We start from the raw sequence: 7876 nt of genomic DNA on the forward strand, positions 1-7876 counted from the left end.
GAACCTTAAATGGATGTCTTTTGAGCTCTCCCACATTTTCCCCTTTAATCCTATTAAAACTCATTAAAAGTTGTTGTTTTTACATTGATTGCGCTCATTTTGTAACTCTGACATGACAACTAATCATGTGCATCCATTTTGTAACTCCAAATTATAACCAATCATGTGCATTCATTTTGTAACTTCAAATGACAACTAATCACACCCTAACTTAAGAAAACCTAATAAAAATGAAAATAAAAAGGCTACAAATGAATTGTATTGGACCTTTGAGTTCAGCCCAAACTTATTGCACTAAATTGATGATTTTGGTCCTTTTTTGCAATCCTAAGCCTTAGACTGAGCCTTGTTGTGTTTGAACACTCCAAATTCTTTAATTAAGCCCAACAAAGCTTCTTGCATCCTTTTGGACTTGTATCTTGTCATTGGACCTCTTTGAATGCTTAAAGGATCATTTGTAGTTCTTGTCTTTATTGCATCATTCCATCTCTCCTCACAAGGATTCGTCCTCGAATCAGCTTCATTATCAACTTCATCACCTACATCAAATAGAGAAAGATCAGCAACATTAAAAGAACCACTCACATTGCCATACTTACTTGGCAAATCTAGCTTGTAGGAATTGTCATTGATTCTTTCAAGGATGGCCCATCCCCTCTTAGCATTAACTTAGACTTTCGTTGGCTTAAAAATCTTTCCTTCCTTAAATGCACCGAAACCGAATCACCGACTCAAATACAACTTTCTTTCTCCCCTTGTTGTGTTGCTTTTCATATTGTTGATTTCTTTTCTCTATTTGAGCATGCACCCTCTCATGTAAGCTTTTAATAAATTCAGCCTTTTGCTTGCCTTCAAAATTAGCATTATCAATGGGCAATGGCAGTAAATCCATATGAGTTAATAGATTGAACTCATATACAACCTCAAAAGGTGAACAATTTGTTATTGCATGAATGCTCCTATTGTATGCAAACTCTACGTGTGGCAAACATTCTTTCCAATTCTTCAAATTTCTTTGAATTATTGCCCTCAATAGCTGTGAAAGAGTCCCATTAACCACCTCCGTGTGTCCATCCATTTATGGATGACAAGTTGTTGAGAATAGAAGCTTTATTCCCCACTTGCTCCAAAGTGTCTTCCAAAAGTGACTAAGAAATTTGACATCTCTATCACTAACCATTTTCCTTGGAACTCCATGCAATCTCACAATTATTTTGAATAACAGCCCCATAATATGAGTTGCATCATCTGTCTTATGGCATTGAATGAAATGTACCATTTTGCTAAACCTGTCAACAATAAAAAAACATAGAATCTTTCCCTCCCCTTGACGTAGGTAATCCTAAAACAAAGTTCATAGAAGTGTCTACCCAAGGTTCATTAGGTATGGGAAGTGGAGTATACAATTCATGAGGCATCACTTTAGATTTAGCTTGTTTACAATTAAAGCATCTCTCACATATTTCTTGAACATCTTTTTTCATCTGTAGCTAAAAGAAATGATTACTTAAAGCATCTAAAGTCTTTCTCGTAGCCAAAATGCCCTATCAAACCCCCACCATGTGCCTCCATTACAAGTAACTCTCTTAAAAAGATTGAGGCAGGCATAACTTATTTTCTTTAAAAAGAAAACCATCATCTCTATAGAACTTGTCAAAAACCCCTCTCTCACATGCCCCATATACATTAGCAAAATCGTGGTCTAAATTATATAAGTCCTTAATGAACTCAAAACCGAATAATTTTGCATCAATTGTAGAAATTAGAGCATACCTTCTAGATAGATCATCGAAAACGACATTCTCTTTACCTTGTTTGTACTTGATGACATATGGAAAGGATTCAATAAATTCTACCTATTTAGCATGCCTACGGCTTAGCTTCCCTTGTCCTTTGAGATATTTCAAAGACTCGTGGTTAGTGTGTATAATGAATTTCCTATACCAAAGATAGTGCTACCATGTCTCTAAAGCTTTTACCAAAGCATAAACTCTTTGTCATAAGTTGGGAAATTTAGACTTGCTCTACTTAGCTTCTCATTAAAGAATTCAATTGGTCTTCCTTCTTGCATTAAGACTCCGCCAATACCTATTCCACTTGCATCACACTCAACCTCAAAGGTTTTAGCAAAGTTAGGCAAAGCAAGTAAAGGTGTTGAACTAAGTTTGTCTTTTAGCAAGCAAAAAGCATTATCTTGTTCTTTTCCCCACTTGAAACCCACATTATTTTTAATGCATTCAATTAAAGGTGCAGAAATTGTAGAGAAATCCTTAATGAATCTCCTATAAAAGCTAGCAAGACCATGAAAACTCCTACAATCATGCACACTAATAGGTTTATGCCACTCTCTAATTACTTTTCCTTTTGCTTGATCAACATGAATTCCCTAGTCACTAACAATATATCCAAGAAAAGTAATTTCATTAGTGCAAAAAGTGCATTTCTTAATATTAGCATATAATGTCTCTTGCCTTAACATATAAAAAACAAGCTTTAAGTGTGTTACATGCTCATCTAAAGATTTACCATACACAAGAATATCATTAAAATAAACTACTACAAACTTTCCAATGAAAGCGCACAAATCATAATTCATCAATTGCATAAAAGTACTTGGAGCATTAGTTAAACCAAACGGCATGACTAACCACTCATATAATCCATGTTTTTTTTAAAGTGGTTTTCCATTCATCACCCTCACGCATTCTTATTTGATGATATCCAGAATTTAAATCCACTTTAGAAAACACACAACCACCGTGCAATTCATCCAACATGTCATCTAGCCTAGGTATAGAATGGAGATACTTTACTGTTATTTTGTTGACGACATGACAATAAACACACATCCTCCATGAACAATCTTTCTTAGGCACTAAAATTATAGGAACTTACGTACCTCTTATCCATAAGCTCACTCGCTTACCTTTGGATTTCTTTTGTCTCCTCGGGGTTGCATCTATATGCTAACCTATTTGGTATGCTTGCACATGAAATGAAATCAATTTGATGTTCAATTCTTCAAATTGCTGGTAATCCTTTAGGCACATCTTTGGGAAAGAGGTCTTCATACTCCTCCAAAAGCTTAAGAGTAACACTAGGCAAATCCTTGTTAAGATTGTTAGAAATCATCAAAACTTCATTGTACATGAGTACAAGTAAGGGCTGCCTCAAGGATAGTATTTTTCTCACATTACTTGGCTTTGCATACACATTCATTTTTCTTTCACTCTCATCTCCCTTGTTTTCTCTCACCTCATGTTTCCAATCACATTCACATTTACCACTGACCTCACATTTTTCTCTTTTCACTATTTTTTGCTCCCTTTCCAATTTTTCCCCATATGAAGATTCAAGCTCTTCATATTATTGTTTAGTTCTCATTTAATCATCGAAAATGCCTTGAGGGTAATAGTTAAAGATTGAACTTTTCTCCATTAATAGTTAAGGCATATTGACTCTTGAACTAATCATAAATCACACGCCTATCATATTACCAAGGTCTTCCCAACAAAACATGTCCAGCATACATGGGAGCCACATCACAAAGCACCTCATCCTTATATCTCCTAATAGAAAAAGAAATAGTACTTGCTTATTTACCTTCACAACACCACTATCATTCAGCCATTGCAACTTGTAAGGCCATGGGTGTTTTGTCATTGGTAATTTTCCACAGGCAAAGTACTAACAACATTAGTACAACTTCTACTATCAACAATCATGTTACACAACTTAAAACAATTAAATAATAAGTATGAAAAGAAATTCTTACGCTGCTCTCCATGTTCATCATATTTACATTGCAAATTAAGTGTGTGTTGCACTAATAACACATCCCCTTTAGCATATTCAACATCACTAACATCCTCTAAAGTTGGCATGTCATCATTCTCATCATCATTTTTATTTTTACTTTCAGATTCAATAATTCCATCTCTAATAATCATGGTCCTCTTATTAGGGAAATCACGTGCATAATGACCTTATCCAAGACACTTAAAACACTTCAAGTTTTTAGATTGATTAGCTTGATTTTCAACTTTGTTTTTTGCTGCCTATTTCATTTTCATTCTTATTCTCATATACTTTAGGCTTAGCAAATTTATCATTCTTTTACTCTAACTCGATTTCCAATTAGAAGAACTAGAATGCGAATTAAGTTTAGAATCAAACTTACTTGGACCTTTTCGCTTGAGTTGCCTTTCAATTTTCATGGCCATATTCACGATGTCCTCAAGCTCTACATAATGTCGCAACTACACAAGATCAACAGTACTCTTGTTTATACCATTCAAGAATCTTGTTATGATGGCCTCTCTATCCTCCTCCATATTTGCTTTAATGGAGTGAAAAAAAAAGGTTGGTTTAGATCAAGTTATTAGTTAAGGCCAAAATTAAAATAGTTATACATAAGAAAATAATGAAAGAAAATAATAGAATAGGGTTTTATGCCACCCAAACCTTCTTTTTGTTTGATCTTTTGATTTGTTTTATTTTTTTTATGATAATAACAAAAGTGAAAAGAAATTAAGAACAACATAAAGAGATTAACAAGAAGAGACAACAAATGTCCCTTAGCAACCATACACCCTAAATTTCTTCTTATTGAGTGTGGCATTTTCTTGCCACACTCAATAAGTACAATTCTTGTCTTTTGAGCTCTCCCATGTTTTTCTCTTTAATCCCCATTATAACTCATTAATGGTTATTTCTACATTGATTGCACCTATTTTGTAAATCCTAAATGACAACTCATCATGTGCAATCATTTGTAACTCCATATGACAACTACACACAACACACATATTACTCACACTTAATAAAATAGACCCTTATTAAATAAAGTTAAACTAGAACAATTACTTAAGCTAAAATCCAAAAGGATAAGAACCCAAAAAAATATGAATTAATCCCAAAAGCCTAATTATGGCCGAATGACTTTTATTCTTCAAAATGGGTTGAATGCCTCATTATAAAGTTGTACTCTTGTCTTCATGCATGAGTTGTATTTCCAATTTGGTCCTTTTGGTGCATGCCTTTGCAATGGAACCTCATGGCAACCTTGATTCCTATCAATCTTAACTTAAGAAACCCTAATAAAAATGAAAATAAAAGGGCTACAAATGAATTGCATTGGACCTTTGAGTTCAACCCAAACTTATTGCACTAAATTGATGATTTTGGTCTCTCTTTGTAATCCTAAGCCTTAGGCTAAGCCTTGTTGTGTTTGAACACTTCAAATGTCTTTAATCTCCAAACAAAGCTTCCTACATCCTTTTAGACTTGGATCTTGTCATTGGACCTCCTTGAATGCTTAAAGGATCATTTGTAGTTATTGTCTTTGTTGCATCACCATGACTCCTTAATGAAAATAAGAGAAAATTCACATGGGCATACCTAATAATACTTCGACCTAAATTGCTTCATTACATGCCTCTCAAGGATCAAAAAGCATGCATTCCCGCTTGTATTAATTGAAAGAAATATTATTTCTCCCTTATGTGCATAGATTTGCACCTCGTGCTACTTGATCATCAAGTTACGCCTCAATGGCACTAGTCAAGCTTGTCAATTTCGTTCCTATGACTTCGAAATGAAAGCAAGAGGAAATTATAAGGGGCACTGAATAACACTCCGATGCAATTTACTTCTTACATGCCACCCAAACATCAAACACGCTCATCCCTGCTTAGATTAATAGAAAGCAACATAATTTCTCCCTTACGAGGGCAGATTTCCCACTCGTCGTGCTTGATCATCGAACTAAGCCTCAATGCCATCAATCAAGCTTGTCAATTGCATTCTCATGATTCCTTATGCCAGTCCTTGTGTTATCAAGAGTCCTCGTGCCTTGAGGAACAAGGAATTATGGAGATCTTAATAATGCAATTCCTAAATTGGAATACTTGGGCATGCCTCGATTCTTATTCTTCCCTATTTCCTCCAAAAGATTCGTTCGTGATCATTCAGAGAATTTGGTCAATACTGGATTAACTAATTTTCTTTCTTCGCATTCGTCCAAGCATTGGATCGGTGCCTACGAGTGTGGCTTCCACGTGCTTTCACTCAACACTCGTGTTTATGCTCCCTAAATAAAACCAAACCATCATACTAGATAGAGACTAGAAAGAGAGACACAAAAGAAACAAGAAAAATGAGAACATAGGTAGGATTTATGTTTTAATAAGGAAAGAAATCATAAGTTTTTTACTCTCTTCCATATGGCTATGCATAAGGATCAAATTGAATTGATTTAAACATAAGGGTAGACAAAGAAGAAAAAAGAAAGGAGTAACATGAGCAATAAGTCTATGTTTGCTAGCACGAGTGTTGATAAGTCCATAAGCTTCTTGAAAGAACCCATGACTTGATTTTTCGCAAGTTAGAAAACTGGAATAATATGCTCACTAGCCTCAAGTATTTGGTTACGTATAGTTTTTATAGTGCGAAAGCCCTCACTTTATAAGAAGAAGAAACTAGAAGTTAAATATGAAAAAAAAGAAATAAAGATGAATAAACTAAAGTCAAATCAAGAACTAGAGAGGAGTTGAATGGCCAACAACTCTCGTAGTCCTAAATTTTATGAGCCAGCTTAACAAAAATAAGGGAAATTCGCGTAGGCATATCGAATAACACTCCAGCCCAAATTACTTCATTATATGCATCTCAAACATCAAATTGTACACATTTCCAAATGGAATAATTGAAAGCAACATGATTTCTCCATCACGCGTGTTGACTTGTGTCTCGTCTTACTTGATCATCAAGTCATGCTACAAAAATCTATATGGGCATACCAAATTGATATGGAACCTCCATGAATAAGGTTGAGAACCCCTTTTGAATTGCGGACCCCTAACATATTAACATGAAAACCCCAAGAACCAATTTGGTTCAACCCTTAAAAAAGATTAGAAAATAGATTTCTTAGAAATATGAACAAGAATTAGAATTTAGAAAACTTATTCCTAAATTCTAATTTTGAAACACGCCACAAGAAGATGATCAATCTACTTGAATGTTTCTTAAGCATGGATTCTACACAAGAACACAAAGACAAAGCAAACAGCTTTAAGGTTTAATAACCAATTATCATTCAAAAATTCAACTTCAACTTAAAGATAACCTAATTCTTAATTAATAAGGATTTACATTCAATCTAGGAGAAAGATAACCTTTCTAATAAAAAGAGATAAGTAAAACAAAGTCCTAATTATGTTAAAATACATGTGTGGCCGCTCAAAATAAGCCATGAAACCTTAATTTACATAAGCTATATAGATGGGCCTCATAACATAAGCCAAGTAAGGTCCAAAGTCTTCATATGCTCCAATTCAGCTTCTTTGGTCTTTTTAAGCCTAATTATATTCATTCAAGCCCAATAAACTGAATTAAATTAATGAGCCTTGAACTGAAATTCAATTCTTCAAGCATTCATATGTCCTTAGCCCAAATGTCTTGGGTAAGCTCATTGACTTGTAATTTGAATCGCACTGGAGTCGTAGTTAAATTAGGACTCCTTTCATTGCTTGGACTCCTAATATCATCAAGACTCCTTGCTGGATTAGGATTCCTAGTAGAGTTAGGACTCCTTGTTGGATTAGGATTCCTTGAGCTAGTAGGATTTGCATCATCAAGACTCATTGTTGGAGTAGGATTCATTGTACTAGTTTGGTTCATATCTTTAATAATACTCCAGCCCAGTTTGCTTTATTATATGCCTCCTAAGCATCAAAATGCATGCAGTTCTACTTATATTAATCGAAAGTAATATGATTTCTCCCTTACGTGCGTGGATTTGCATCTCATGCTGCTTGATCATCAAGTCACGCCCCAATGCCACTAGTCAAGCTTATCAATTGCGTTCCCATGA

This window comes from Ricinus communis, chromosome 1, assembly GCF_019578655.1.
Source record: "Ricinus communis isolate WT05 ecotype wild-type chromosome 1, ASM1957865v1, whole genome shotgun sequence".
NCBI classification, from domain to species: domain Eukaryota; kingdom Viridiplantae; phylum Streptophyta; class Magnoliopsida; order Malpighiales; family Euphorbiaceae; genus Ricinus; species Ricinus communis.